Below are 16282 nucleotides of genomic sequence, written 5' to 3'. Positions count from 1 at the left end.
CATACCTAAAGCTGGAGCCCTGCACATGCATTCCTTTAATTCAATAAAGGCATCCATTTCATCTCTTTTCAACATTATTTCATCCTGCGCATCTTTCTGGGTCAGTTTCAGTAAAGGTTTGGCTAGAGTTGAGAAATTGGGAATCCATTGGCGACAATAGCCCACCATTCCCAAAAACTTTCTCACCTCTTTTCTTGTTTTGGGTGGACTCATTTGAAGTACAGTCGTTATCCTTTCCTTCATGATTTTTCTCGACCCTTTTTCTATTTGGTGACCCAAATATTTCACTTTCTTTTGGCAGTATTGCAATTTCGAAGGAGACACCTTGTGTCCATTCCTTCCCAAATGATTCAGTAGGGCAATATTGTCAACTGTACAGTCATTTTCTGTTTTGGATGCAATCAGTAAATCGTCAATATACTGTACTAAGGTTGATTGAAAAGGTAATTCCAATGATTCCAGATTTTTATTTAGAATCTGATTGAAAATTGATGGTGACTCCGAAAACCCTTGAGGAATTCGACACCAACTGTAGACTCTGTCCAGGAATTTGAAGCAAAAGAGAAATTGGCTGTCCTCATGAAGAGGCACATAAAAGAATGCTTGTGACAAATCAACAACTGTGAACCACTCTGCATCACAGGGAATTTGAAACATTATTACAGCTGGATTTGGTACTATGGGACAACATTTGACTATGATGTCATTTATTTTTCTCAAATCTTGAACAATTCGGACCTTTCACCTTGGTTTTATTAGTCCCATGATTGGTGATTTACATGGACTACTTAGTACTTCTTTCAGTACTCCCTGTTTCACAAATTCGTCAATGAGTTGGGCGACTTTCATAAGAGTATCTTGTGGCATATGGTATTGTGGAGTCTGAGGAAAATTTACATTAGGTTTTACAGTCACTTTCACTGTCATATCCCACACTTCCTTCTCAACAGTTTCTTGTAAATCAGCTGGAATATCTCCTTCAGTGAGCATAGGATAAAGAGTAATCAGGGGATACTCTTCATCAACAGTTTCCATTTCTTCTTCTTCTTCTAAACTGTCTTCTTCTTCCTCATCACTGTTTGTCTGAATTTTAATTCCATTATGTGAGCACATAATCGAGCATCCTAGTTTGCATAATAAATCTCTTCCTAATAAGGATATTGGACTTGAGTCACACACCACAAATTTATGTAACCCTTGAAAGTTACCAATTTTGACTTGCACTGGATTTGTAATTGGGTTTGTCAAATACTGATTTGCCACTCCCACTACTTGAACTGTTCTCCCTGAAAGTGGCAAATTTGGTACTTCGATACTTCTAACTGTAGAGCATGTAGCTCCTGTGTCAACCAAAAATGAAACGTTGTGACCCATAACTCTTCCTTCCACATATGGTCCATATGATCAACTTCCAAAGATGCTGCAAGCGTACAATTTCCCTCCTCATCTGAACTTTCACTCTCCCATTCATTGTTTATTCCATTCTCACTGTGTAAGGGGAATTGGTGTACTGTGTTACTTTGATTCATTCCTTGACCTGTAACCTGTTGAGGAAGCATTACTTGTTGCTGATTCATTGGTGCTAAGGGTACTTGCATTTGCTGATTAGGTACCATAGGAAACTGCTGTTGCATTGGCTGTGATCGTACCATTTGTACATGGGGCATTTGCACCTGTTGTTGTTGTATAGGTTGTAGACCTTGCATCTGATTTACATTATTTTGGAAATTTGGGTTTGGACCTCTCAATTCTGGTCCTCTCATATTCTGAAATGTATTGACATCATTGTTTTGCTGACCTACACCTTCCTGCACCAACATTGGGCACTCCCGTTTCCAATGTCCGACGATTCCACACGTGTGACATGGCATTACTTTCTTCATTGCCTGTATACCATTAGGAATCACAACAGTATTTAAATCAGGACCATTATTCACAAAACCTCCTCGGCCTCTCATCTGTGGCTGAAACATAGCATTTCCCTGCTGTTGCTGCTGCGGCAACTGTTGTTGGAAACCTTGCAAACCTGTCTGAGCTGCTCTAATCTGCATCACCATCACTTTTTCTTTCAACCTTTTCTGCTTTGTCTCAATCTCATCATTGCAGTATTTTGCATAGTTCAACACTTCATCGATCGATTTTGACTGCCAACAAATCAAATGCATTTTAATCATCTGGCTAATTTCGGGTCTCAATCCTTCCACAAATCTGAATACAAAATGGAGCATGTCCTTCGCCTCAATCGTTTCCGTACCACTATAATGTTTAAATGCTTTCAACAATCTCTCATAGTATGCATGTATCAACTCTTTAACTTCCTGTGCTGTTCTGTCAATTTTCTGCCAATCTACTTTGTTCGACGCAACTTTTGTTTTCAGATACTCAATCACTTTATGGTATATGCTCATTACCCTAGGCGATGGTGCACCTGTGTCCTTATCTCTTTCCGGTTCACTTGTTGGCCAATCTACAGCCCTTTTACAATCTTCCCACAAATCTGCTGGAACTACAATTTCGAATAAAGTATTCAGGTCTTCCCAAAGACATTTTGTGAGTTTCACGAATCTATCTGTTTGTTGATACTATTCGATCGGTTTCTCTCTTAACTTAGGGTAATCATCCGTAAAAGATTGAATGTCACACCTGTACCATGGTACATGGATACGTTTTCCTCCTGCTGTTTCTCTCATCGGTAACATGGTTATAAGATCATCATTCTGTTGTATTTTAACATTTTGGTCTGGGGTACTTTCTTTCTTCTTATCCTTTTTCTTAACCCACCTACTCTCCCACTTGTCTAAACATTTCCAAACCTGCGCGCTTTGCAGTATTTCTTTAAGGTGTGTTTTCATTCCTGCAGACCTCATGTGTTCAAAATCCTTTGCCTCAAAGTCTAACCTGTAACTTCTGCTCAAGTGCTTGGTTTTATTTATGTCTATTTTGGGTCTGTCTGCAATTTCTTGTAACCTCTTATGTATGCTGCTCTTCTTCTGTGTATGATTCTAACCTGTTCAGACCCATCGTTCCATCTACAAGTTCACCTGCTTCCATGCCCAATCTTATTTGATTAAAATATTCTTCTCCTTTCCCCTTGGGTGTACTCTCTGGGGTATTCAGACTGTTCAGCCATTGTGTTAACCGTTGTGCATTTGGTCCCATTAATGTAGCATCTACGTCTACTGCTACTGATGGTTTCTGTAATATTTCTGTTTTTGAAATTTGCGGTATTATTAGTGGTGGATTTGACTTTACCACAGTTGACGGAACACAAATTGGAATTGGACTAAATTCCAACAAAAACCCAGATCTGTTTGAGAGTGTTCCTACGGGAGTCACTTCTTGGATATTTTCTATATATCTTCTTTCTGTCTCATTTTGTGCCATTACACCTTGATTGCATACACTTGGTTTTGCTTGTATGTATAATGGTACTGGCGGACCTACAGTGATAGGCAAAGATATTGCATCCGGATTCTGTCTGTTACCCAAATTCTGTGGCATGTTAATTCCCACATTATGGTTCATCATTGCTGACATGTCTAACTGTGTTTCTGCTGTTTGAATGTACTTTGGCATTTCTTGCATCTGCTTTTGAGGCATCAAAATTTGTGTTGGTTCGATTTGAATCAATGTCGGTCTTTGGTAATTCTGTCCTCTCTGCACCATTAAATTAGAAGTTATTTCCACATTATGCTCATCATAATAGCGTCTTTGGACCTGTGGCTGATAATCATTAACAGGTTCCAGTTTAGTCATGTCAGGATATATTCTCTGAACTTGTGGTATTTCTTGTGTAAAAGGCATATTAGGACTACTTTGCATCTGCAATTTTCTCAAATTTGGTGTTACAGTACCCTGTATTGGTTCTGGAGGGGCAGTAATAGTGCTTGAGCCATTTTCGTTTTCCACATATGGTGGTGGACGGTCATTTAACAATTGCAGAATGAATTCCCCATCGTCTAACCTTTTCAAGGTTCTCTTGTTTTCTCTGTCTTTGGACTGACTCCTGTTTGTTTTATGGGTAGCTTTCTTTCCTTCCATATCTGCTTCGTCAGCTGGAAACAATTTAATTCCCTGCAATATATCTGATCTCCAAACTTTTTGAGCACTGTCCCATCTAGCATCCGCTAGTGTCTTTTCTCCTTTTCTCACTCTTGTCTCAAATTTCTTTTGTAGTTGCCTTCTAGCTATTTGTTCCCAAATTGCTAATGCTTCAAAGTGAGGTATTTTTATGTCATATAGCGCAAATCTTAAATTCTCCAAAACTCTTAGATTAAACGTCCCATGGATAGGAAACGCTACACTTCCTTGCTTTTCTGTTAATTTACACCATTGTTTTAACCAAAGACTTGGTGCGACACCCTTTTCTTCAATTACGATGTAAGCTGGTGTACCCTCAGGTGGTGTTTCTTCTCCTACATTTGCTTTAATATATACATCTCCCCTCAAAGCACTCTTAAATGCTTTGAAAACTTTCATCTTTCCGTCTTTTATTTTCTCAAAATGTAATCAATAAGTGACTTTAATTCCCAGAATACTCTTCGCTTGCCTTTCCCCACCAATTGTGCTTCACGGACTGCGTCCAATCCATGTGCGTCCCTTCTCACCAACCAACCTATCCCAGCGCGTCTCCAGTGACGTCACACTCACACACTGCGGCTGACAAAGTCTTGCGGCTTGTCCTCCTTCATTCAGCTTCACTCAAAACTAATTTCTGTAATATATTGTGAGCACTAATCAAAAAGAAGAAAACAAATCTGTCGGTTTACTACAGGAAAGGTAATACAATCGCTTCAGAAACGTTAGGGATTTTTCACTAGCCTCAACAGTTATTCCATCTTTCTCGGTTTCCCACTTTCGCAAGCAAAATTTGACCTGCAAACTTTACTCTCAACTGATCAATGAACTATTCTAGTGCACCTTAGAATTTTGTCAAATCTCAAATCTCAAAGTCGAAACTTTTCTTTTATTCCTCAATATTCGTACTGACTCGTTGACCACGCCCGATCAACCTATTAAACCGAACAAATTACAACATCAATCAAGTGTCTCATACATTTTTCAACATACTCCGGAGTCTCTTGACCTCGCAGGGCCCGTTTCAACATCAACAACCACGTGGACAATTTTTCCTGCAGAAAGCGCTGCACACATATGAAGTTCGACGACTTCCCTACTTTCACACTTTGGAGTACTACTCCTCTAAAATTTTAATTGGAGTTCGTAACCCCCTAAAAATCCTCACAAACTTCACAATTCATCTGCGGCATAAGCTGTGCAAGCGGGAAACCTTAACTTCACTCATACTGTCACTAGAAACGCGGAAAACATTCTCACACCTCCATTTCCTCCATTCGCAAGCTCCGAGATTCCAGGAAAGTCATTGGGGATTTAGGGCATCATCATCTCTCCAACTTGTTTTATTAATGAAAATTCTAACTTGGATCCGTCTATTGTTCGGGTGGGGTCCCAAAGGGCCAAACCATCCTCTGCTACCATTTACTGATAGCGCGTCCAGTCCTTGTAAATTACTTATACTTGGACACGCCGGAGGTCGGTGAACCTTTTGACCGGGTTGAGTTCTCCTCATCCAAAGAAATCTTCGGATCCCTCAAATCAATGATCAATAATCATTTATAATTAATAATCAATGCTCAATTAATAATCAATCAACAAGTTAGTTAAACAGAAATCAGTAATTAGACACACCATGACCTTTCAATCATGAATAACCACACCTGTTTATAAAAAGTTAATGAGTTTATTTCCCTATATTAACAAAGCTAGCACAATGTAAGTAAGTGTCAAAATCAAATGATACACATATATGAACATTACTGGCTGTCCATAACGACGGAAGAAACGCAACCTACTTAAAACTAGAATAATTATACACTCAGATATATCTATGCAAATCACTAATAAAAGTAACTGAATTTGACTAATTGCATACGTCGGTCAGCATAACAAGATTTCAATTCAGCACAGTGCATCAAATGAATACCTCGACTAACTACTAATTAGCATTGGCATGTGGGGCTTCATGCAAAATGAATTTAATCAACATAAATTTAGAAAACTTCTAGCTTAGGCTCTGTCAAAATAAGCAGTTGGTACCTAAGAAGGAAAACACAATGAATAGTACGTTTTATCCTTTCATAATTACCAAATACAATCAGCATTCAAGGTAAGTATTCGTCCTTCAGGTACTGGTTCGATCAGCATGGGGCAGACTTCAAAGGGGCAAAGATTAAGTCAAGTCTTCCTTGCAGCAGCAAGGAAAATGGGGGGGCAAAAGTTATTGTATGGGCAAGGCAAAGTAAAGTTAAAGTTAAAATCTCTAGGGTGAGAATTCTTTAAAGTCTCTCTCTCTGGGATAGAGAAAAAGCATCAGAGTGTCATCAAAATGGCTTCTCAAATCTGGCTTCAAAATGGCATCAAAGAAAATGGGTGTCTTCTCCTCGTCTGATGGGATTAAGTAAGAAAAGTTCCAAATTCTTCAGGTTTTTCCATTGGAGGGTCCATGGGGTGATTTCTCTTTGAACAATGAATAGTGTCTTTTCTCTTAATACTCATCTAGGCATAAGGTGTCCTTGGAGTTTTGGAACATAAGTAGCAACAAAGTTGCCAATTAATTTTGCATCAGTGTCTTTATTGTCTGCACCTGCAGAAACTGACCTTGAGCTTCAAAGGGGATGAGAGTTGCCTAGCACACAACTTTGAGATAAGTGTATTAGTCATTCTACTGGAAAAATACAGCTTTTAAAGATTCAAAACACGTCTTTGTTAATAGAAGTGAAAACTACGCAGTTAAAATTGAGACCAGACAACTAGGCCAAAGCCTCTGCTAAATTTAGGCTAAGCATATAACAGTTTTAAACGAAAAAATCATAGAATATAGCTTCAATTATGACATATTAGTGCATTTGTCGGTTTTCATGATTAATTAAGCTTGTTTATACTAATGGCGACCTACTTCGTGGGCACATTTTTCTACATACATTATTTTTCTTTGCTAAAATCACATTGTCTTATACGATTTTGTTGCATGATATATACATTTTTGTTAGTCTTTCTTTTTCTGCTTCATCACTGTCTCTCACCTTCCTGTTGTGTTTGCTCATATGCTTCTCCTCATTGCCTCCCGCTCCTGTGCCCTCTGTGTTTTTTTCCCAATTGCTCCCGTACTCCCTTGTGTTGTTTTCGCATTTGTTCCCCCTCCTTGTTTGATTTTGCATCTGTTTTCCTCTTCCTAGGGTGTTGCTTTTGCATTCGTTACCCCCTCACTCGCTCGTGTTATTTTCGCATCTGTTCCCCTGCTCACCTAGTTGTATTATGTTTTGTTTCGTTACTGATTAAGTTTGTAACGGTAACAAATGCTTTGTTTACATACTCTTGTACTGATAATGCAGTGCAGGGAAATTGGCAGCACAGCCATTCAAAGATGTCGGCCACATTCCACTGAATCTGTATAAAGTATTTGCTGAAATGGCTCTCCGTTTTCGTTTTCCATAACACTGCAGATAACGTGGCTTGCGAGCATCTCCCCCACGCCTGACTCCTCAAGACTATATCTATGAGTGAGTTCTGTTTACTTTGGTCTCTCCCTCCCTTTCTCGTCTCCTTCCATTATATCTCTTTCTCTATCTACCTGCATTGTTCTGTCCCTCTCTCCTCATTTTGCCTGCTTGTCATATCGCACCCTTCTTTATTTGTCTGTCCAGTCTCTAACCTTCTTCCCTTCTATTCCTCCCCTCTGTCTCTCTTAATTTAGTCTTTTACTGAAAAGTTTCCATTGGTTTTTAACACTCATTTCCGGACAAATACACACTTTCTGGGCATGCTCCTTACCGGTGTCTTGTGAAATGTACTGGGAGCAGCTTAGCCATACAACCGTTACATAGTGTGTTCGTAAATAGGTTCTTCGGTGTTTCAAAAGACGTGCAATCTTTATCGGTGAGAGTGCAGTGTACTTTCCCACAACTGCCCCTTGAGTCCTTTTTTGATTTCTTTGTAGTATTTGGACTCGTTTGATGGTCTTGAAGTGTCTCTCTGCACACTTTAGTATATTTTGCCTTTGCGTTTGTGGAGTCAAAGTTCTCCGTTTAAAACTATCTGCTTCTCAGGTGGTTCCTGGCAGATTCATTGAGTCCCTTTATTTTTTGGAAATAAATTACCAATTATTTTTTCACCAAAGTATTTTATCCATAATTAGCATTCTTTGTAAAGGGCCCACCATGTAAAGGGGCGGTACCTGTGACTCTCTGTGAAGGAATACCTTCAGGACCAGCTTTTGGTTTCTGTTTCACTCTGTCTGTAGTTACTACTTTCTGCTCTGTATTTTTAACCTCAGCAGGTTTCTGATTCCCGTTTACTTTATATCCTGCGCCCACCCCCACTCCCCAGTCTGGTGGGGGGTGTTTATCTTAAGCTCTATACTAGCTACAGGACTATCAACACCCCTCACACTGAATGTTTGTTTTTCTATCCTTCCTTACTCTTTTTTTCTCTCCTCTGTCTCCATTTTGCTCTCTCCCTCATTTACCTCATGCTTCTCCCTCCCACGATTCTCACTCCCTTTCCCTCCTCTTTAACTCTTCCCTCCTATGTGTCATCAAACTCACATAACTGCCCATTTCTCACTCCATTTCTCACTTTCTCTTAAGCTTTACATCATTCTCCTCCCTCTTCCTTAGTTTCTTATTCTCTTCTAGTCTGTCTCTCCTTTCTCCTCTTCCTCCTCTTCTCATCATTCCATTCCTCCTCATCTCATCCTCCCTTTCCTCCTCTTCTCATCTTTCCTCCTCTTCTCATCCTTCCTTTCCTTCTCTTCTCTTCATTCCTTCTCTTCTCATCATTCCATTCCTCCTCTTCTCATCATTCCTCCTCTTCTCATCATTCCTTTCCTCCTCTTCTCATCATTCCTTACCTTCTCTTTTAATCCTTCCTTTCCTCCTCCTCTCATCCTTCCTTCCCTCTTCTCATCATTCTTTTCCTCTTCTCATCATTCCTTTCATATTTCCTTTCCTCTTCTCATCATTCCTTTCCTCCTCTTCTCCATTCCTTTCCTCTTCCTATCCTTCCTTCCCTTTTCTCATCATTCCTTTCGTCTTCTTCTCATCATTCCTTTCCTCCTCTTCTCATCCTTCCTTTCTTCTTCTCATCCTTCCTGTCCTCTTCTCATCATTCCTCCTCTTCTTATCATTCCTTACCTCCTCTTCTCATCCTTCCTGTCCTCCTCTTATCATCCTTCCTTCCCTCTTCTCATCCTTCCTTTCCTCCTCTTCTCATCCTTCCTTCCCTCTTCTCATCATTCCTTTCCTCTTCTTCTCATCATTCCTCTTCTCATCTTTCCTTTCCTCTTCTGGAAGTGCTTTAGTTATATGCAGGGACACTGGAATTATATGGCAGGAAAAGACGTAATTATGAGGCAGGGTTGACCTATTCATGTGTCAAAAAAGTTCAGTTATGAATTTACAATGCCAAAGACCTATTGCATTGCAAATGCTTGTTTGTCTTTGGAGCTAAGCTGGCTGCAACAAGGCCTGATAGTCTTGGGCACCAATCCGCCAAAGTTACTCCGGGTAGGGCATTGAGTGTTCCTCTGCTTGTGGATGGTGGGACCTGAACACCTGCATCTTGAAACGGGAGAGGGCATCAGCAGCAGTGTTTGAGATCCTGGGCACATGTTTCACTCTAAAATTGATGTTCAATTGTAGACACAGTGACACAATCATTTTTAAGACTCTCAAAATCATTCTACACTTGGCAGCCTGCTGATTTATACACTCAACCACAGACATATTGTCTGACCAGAAAATTACTGATTGATTGTGGAATCTATCAGGCCAAATTGATAGTAACACCAGAATAGGGAATAACTCTAAAAAAAATAATGTTAGTCACAAGTTCCGATTCCACCCAATCTGCAGGCCACTTCTGTGCACGCCATGCCAAGCCAAATATGGCCCCAAAACCATGACTGCCCACCGCGTCAGTAAACAGGCCAAGCTCTTCACTGGACCTGGGTGGGCTCTGCCAAACGACCGTCCCATTGAAGTCACGCAGAAAGGCTTCCCAAATTCTCATGTCTTGCTTCACCTCACTGGAGAGCCTGATTGGTGGTGCTTAACCTTCAAGCCCGACATGGCTTGTGCAATGGACCGGGAGAAGGGACGCCCCAGCGGAATGATACGCAGGGCAAAATTGAGCTCCCTCACCAAGCACTGCAATTGGTGGAGAGTAACTCTCTTTGCGCTCATACAGGCCAGAAGTGCTTAGGAGAAAACGAGTACTTTGGGGGTGATTCTGACCGCGGCGGACGGCAGTCGCCGCCCGCCAAGCGGTTCCCGCCGAAAGACCGCTCCGCGGTCAAAAGACCGCGGCGGTCATTCTAGCTTTCCCATTGGGCTGGCGGGCGACCGCCGAAAGTCCGCCCGCCAGCCCAGCGGGAAACACCCTTCCCACGAGGACGCCGGCTCAGAATGGAGCCGGCGGAGTGGGAAGGTGCGACGGGTGCAGTTGCACCCGTCGCGAATTTCAGTGTCTGCAAAGCAGACACTGAAATTCTTCGTGGGGCCCTCTTACGGGGGCCCCTGCAGTGCCCATGCCATTGGCATGGGCACTGCAGGGGCCCCCAGGGGCCCCGCGGCACCCCCTACCGCCATCCTGTTCCTGGCGGGAGACCCGCCAGGAACCGGATGGCGGTAGGGGGTGTCAGAATCCCCATGGCGGCGGAGCGCGCTCCGCCGCCATGGAGGATTCTCAAGGGCAGCGGGAAGTCGGCGGGACACCGCCGACTTACCGTTTCTGGCCGCGGCTGAACCGCCGCGGTCAGAATGCCCAGCGGTGCACCGCCAGCCTGTTGGCGGTGCTACTGCCGACCTCCGCCATGGCGGTAGTTACCGCCAGGGTCAGAATGACCCCCTTTGTCTCTTGGCAACTTGGACATCCCTGCCATCGAACTCAATTCAATCCCCAAAAATTCCATTGTGGTGCATGGACCTACAGTTTTGTCCTGCGCTAACGGGACCCCGAGTTCACGCATCAGGCTCTTTAAAATGTCTAATGCATTTGCACACTGATCCAACCCAGGAGGACTCATGAATAGGAAATCATCCAATTAATGCAAAACCCACTGATGCTGCTCTTTGTGCCTGAAAGTCCATTCCAGGAAGGTGCTTCATTTTTCGAAATGGGAACACGACACAGCACAGCCCAAGGGCATGCACTTGGCAAAGTAGAACTGGCCCTCAAACTGGAAACCCAACAGATGAAAATTATCCGGGTGAACCGGTAGCATTCTAAAGGCGGATTCAATGTCTGATCTGTCCATCAATGCCCCAGGTCCCAGCTCCCGTAGCATTTGACTTGCCTGATCGAAAGATGCATACTTCACTGAACAAAGAGCCCCATCTATTGCATTATTCACAGATTGGCCTCTGGGTGATAACAGGTTGTGGATCAATCTATACTCTCCAGGTTGCTTCTTAGAGACCACCCCCAAAGGAGAGAACACAAAATCCTGCATAGGGGCCCGTGCAAATGGACCTGCTCTGCGCCCCATGCTTAACTCTTTGAGAATCTTCATTCTAGACACCTCTGGATTAGCCCGCAAGGACAACTGGTTCTTACAGTGAAGGGACCCTGAGTAGCCCTGCGCTGGGATCCTGAAACCATACCTGAACCCCTCATACAGATCTCGAGCACCCCCCTGGTTTCGGTATACATTAGGCCATGGGATGATAGCCAGTAACTGAATAGGAGAGTGTGCTGTAGTCAACAATTGGGATGAAATGCCGACCCTATTATAAACCGAGTCACCAATTACAAATCCTACTGAATCAGAGGGTTGGCCACTTCTGGCAACTGTATCACAGCTGCCAGCTCTAGCAACACTATTTATCTTGCTTCTTCTTCCCCTATCCCTGGATTTTTTAAAGCACTGAGACTCAGGATGGGATGAATGACCGCAGAAGCAGCAGCAAAGTTTAAAATGGCAGGTTCCAGCGGGACAGGTGCACGTGCGCCTGTTGAAATCCCAGCAAGCTCCTTTTTTGGCACTACTCCCACTCGGTGGACCCGATGCAGCCCCTGAACTTGCCTGAAAGGGCTGCAGCCCATTCTCACGTGGCCGATTCGTGAACCGGAGGCGTGCTATTATATCAATTTGGTCCCACCCCAGACTCAACTTATTCGCCTTGATCCTTCTGAACTCCCTATCATAGTCCTTCCAAGCAGTACCCCATACTCATCATAAGCACCAACAATCCTATTCTGATAGCAGGCCAACTGAGCTCCCTGATCATTGAAGCACCCTGCAATGATAGACTGGTAAATTGAAAAGGCTCTCACCCAATTGTTAAGTGACACCTCTACCTTCCTCGTGTGAGGCCCATCACCACACTCCCTAGAGTGCGCACACTCCATACAATGTTTTACCTCGTCCCTCTCTGGTCTGTCAACCAGATGATCAAAAATTTAAATGCATGCGCTTTTCCAGATCTTTTCCTTAACCTCCATGGGCACATGCAACCCCGGATGCTCTTGCCCAGAATGGAAGTCGCCGAGTTCTAACAATGCGGACAAGCGAGGCATGCCTGAATGAGCCGCTGACTGACTGGACAAAGATGCCACAGTAGTGTTTGCTTCTGCTGACGACTTGGCTGGCTGCTGCGCAGCTATGGCTGGCACTGATACAGCCACACAAGCCGACAATGGTGTGCAGGTCTCTTCACATGATCACTGCTCATTCCCCCTAACAGCCCCCCTTGAGTGTCTTGAATGCCCTTTGAGGGGTTAAGATGGGAAACCAAACACTGCGCCTTTCCATCGTGTCTTGCCCACCTGGCCCAGTTGGTGGGCGATTAACCAAAGATGGTGACAGCATCCCCACCTCCGACAGCCAGGGGTATATGGATGCCAGTACTATGTACTGTTGCGCTACACTCCTGCTACTGGGAAGATATTCGTGGTTGGCACTGGCACACTCCCTGGCGCTAGCTGATTGGGGGCCTGGCTGGATCCCACCACCTCTTGTGGCCTAGCGCTGGAGTGGGGGCCAACTAGTGCAGGTGTTGCTTGCTGATCTTGCGGAATCACGGGCGCTGCCAAACAAACTAAGTTCACACCAGCTTGCACTGAGACTGACTGACCCTGTTCAGGCAATTCCATTCTGCTCTCTCTGCCTTTATTCTGCCCTCGAACCCTCTTTGGGACGGGGGAAATGCTCCCTTAGGAGCACACTTGTTCGCTTAGGCCTTGCTGCTTGCTCACTCAATGCGGCCGGCTGGGCCCTCATTGACTCTATGGCCTGGTCCATTGCATCTAACTGTAGCATTAAAGCTTGGAATAATTCCTCAGTGCGTGAACGCTTTTCTCCTCTAGTCCCACTATCTGACATGGCGAGATCACTTGCAATGGTCTATACCAATTAATACAAACACTGCAACGCAAATGCGCAAGAAACCTACCTCAAGTGCAGCAACACCTGCCAGTAATGGGTTACCAAGAAAAAACGCTGGTTGGCACCAAACAATTCCTTCTACCAGTAATTAATACCTGGACATCACAACAAATAACAATGTCCAACACTCTACCACACTGTTTGGAACCAAAAAAATCAGGATCACCTATTTGAAATATGCAGCGCTAATGAAATAGACCATGTTAAGCCTCAGTGCTGCCCCTCCTCTCTAACCTCCTTTTGGGACCTCACATGCAGCAGCAGGGCCCCCACCAGAGCCGCCACTGAGATATACTTGGGTCGAGTGAGCAAAGCTCCAACCCGTACCGCTCCCGGTGAGGCACGCGCTGTTCTGCTTGTGTTCCTGCCCAGCCCCACAAATTCACGTACAACATACAAACTCGTAACAACACCACAACCCCACAAATATAAACACATGTCAAACACTCACAACCTACACTGGCCAGGGACTCCACACACATGCAACACAATATACAACCATCTGCAATGAAACACACACAAATACACCATCATACACACACACAGTACACCGCACCTATTATTCCATGCAAAATACACGCAGACTCAAACAGTCCAAAACCACAAGGACACACTGCACTACAACAAACATGTATCAACAGTAACACAACACATCACCATGACAACAATATTTCAGCTACGTACACATACTATTGACAAAAATACACACCCTATCCCGATGGAATAAAAGCACTGCACACAATCTCACAGACTGCTCAAACAGTACCGGAAACATCAATCAACACCGACCGATCGGCTGCCATAACATTTTTATGGGACCTGCAAAAGAAAAAAAAGAAACGTGAAAATGCTCCTCGTCCTGAGGAATGCAATAACCGGTCGGCGACCGGCGTTGAGAGAGGCCTGCTTCTCACCCGCTCCCCTCTTTTAACAGGGGGAAGCCCTGTGTGCGTCATTACGACACACTTGAGTGCTTCTGGGCCATGCGGCTGGCGCCACCAGTCAGGTGCCGCGCGGTCAGGGCGGCTGGGGTGCAATGCGCCCCAATCCTCCCCCACCGCCCAAGCTCTCGGCCCTGCGAACCGAGTATATTTGGGGCCCTCCCGATGTGTGAGGGCCCTTTCCAAATGCACAGAAACAAGAAAACTCGAATGGCTATTTGTTGTGCTTTTGTTTTTTTGCACTATTTTTTTGTGCAAACTGCATTGTGTCAAAAATTCACATAAGGAGGCACTTCGCACTAAGGGCCAGATTTAGGAAATGTGGCGCTGCACCCAGTGCTACTTTTCTTGTGCCCCTTAATGCGCCCCCTAACGCCATCATGTGTGCGCCGTATCAAAAATACACACAAGGGCGGTAGTTAGGGAACAAGCGTCATAATTTTTTATGCTAGTTCGGAGCTTTGCATGATCAGTGTCAAAAATATTGACGCTAATTCTGCAAAGCCCATTGGGGCCCATTATATACAATGATGTGCCTCCTTTTAAGCAGGCGTAAAAAGTGCTGAAAAAAATGAGGCAAAGAAATCTCTTAGATTTCTTTGCGCCATTTTCTCATCCCCCCTAATGGAGGAACGGCCTCTTTTTATACATTATGCCTGGCGCAGGCTTAATGTAGTGTAAAGGGTTACAAAGTGGTGCAATGCATGCATTGCAACACTTTGTAAATTTTGGCCTGGTTGGGCCACATTACTGTAAAATAAATTATGTTAATGTGGCACAAGGAGGCTCTAGGGGCTCTTAAATCTGCCCCTAATTTTAGTGCTAATTGTTAGATTTGCATTTCATGTAATTACGCCAAAATTTCATTTAATGACGAACAAAAATTATGCAAATTTCTTTCTGACTCCACTGCACTAAATGCTGAGAGCATACACAATAAAAGCACGCTCAGCACTGCTGCAACCAGCTGGAGCTGTAAATGCTCTCTTAAGTGCCACAGCAGCAGACAGGAGGCACTATTCATGGGATCCTCCCTGCTATTATGCCAGTGAGACTCCTGAAGGTTTGGGCTGTGTGACAGCCTGTTCTCAACCCAGAAGCAGCATATAGAGACGAAACTAGTGATGGATACTCCACTGCAACCAGGGCCAATGAATTTGATGTACAGGAGTGAGTGCCAGGGAAGTCTGTTCTGTTTCATGAACTTCCCAGAACACAGATGTCGTCAGGGAATAAACATATTGTAAAGATAAGAGCAGGCATTGTTCGAGCGAGGCCTCTCAGCCAGCAAAGACTTTTACTCCCAGACGACATTGTGCCTGACTGTGGTGAATTGTAGAGCTAATGCACAGATAAAGACGTGCGCTCATAGTTACCAGCTTTAATATTCACCCTCAGGTCCTGAACTAGGGTCTACATAAAACATTTTAGCACTGCTGGACGATCTCATACATCAACAAGCAATTCCTCTGTTTCCACATCTGAACATTTGGTTGGTACGCACTCTGCTGCTAGCAGGGTGGCTCTGGGTTTGAAGGTGGTTGCAAGACTTTCCCTAAGTTTGCCTACAACGATTTAATTAAAAGACATTACAATCTTAGTAGCAAGATTTCATGCCAGAAGGAAGGGCAATGCACCTAGGACATTTTTGTTGATCTTGTGCAAACTATGGCCCTCATTACAACCCTGAAAGAAAATTGGATTACGACCGTGGCTGAAACCGCCAACATAGACAGCCACTTTAACACTCCGACCGCCACGGCGGTAGAAACAAACACCGCTGCGGTACCGCCAACAGACAGGCGGAAGACAATGTACCGCCCACACTATTATGACACACCAATCCGCCACCTTTTCTGGGGTGTAACCAACGCTA

At 44.0% G+C, this 16282-nt stretch overlaps 1 protein-coding gene across 1 annotated transcript in view; it reads left to right on the top strand.

Annotated features, from left to right (window-relative positions):
* Nucleotides 1-16282, top strand: part of LOC138285789 (solute carrier family 13 member 2-like) — a 700806-nt gene that overhangs the window by 653820 nt on the left and 30704 nt on the right. The gene's annotated exons all lie outside the window — the stretch shown is intronic.

This window comes from Pleurodeles waltl, chromosome 3_1 (assembly GCF_031143425.1).
Source record: "Pleurodeles waltl isolate 20211129_DDA chromosome 3_1, aPleWal1.hap1.20221129, whole genome shotgun sequence".
Taxonomy (NCBI): Eukaryota; Metazoa; Chordata; class Amphibia; order Caudata; family Salamandridae; genus Pleurodeles; species Pleurodeles waltl.
The sequence above is the reverse complement of the archived record's forward strand: the minus strand, read 5'-3'. Positions and strand labels throughout refer to the sequence as shown.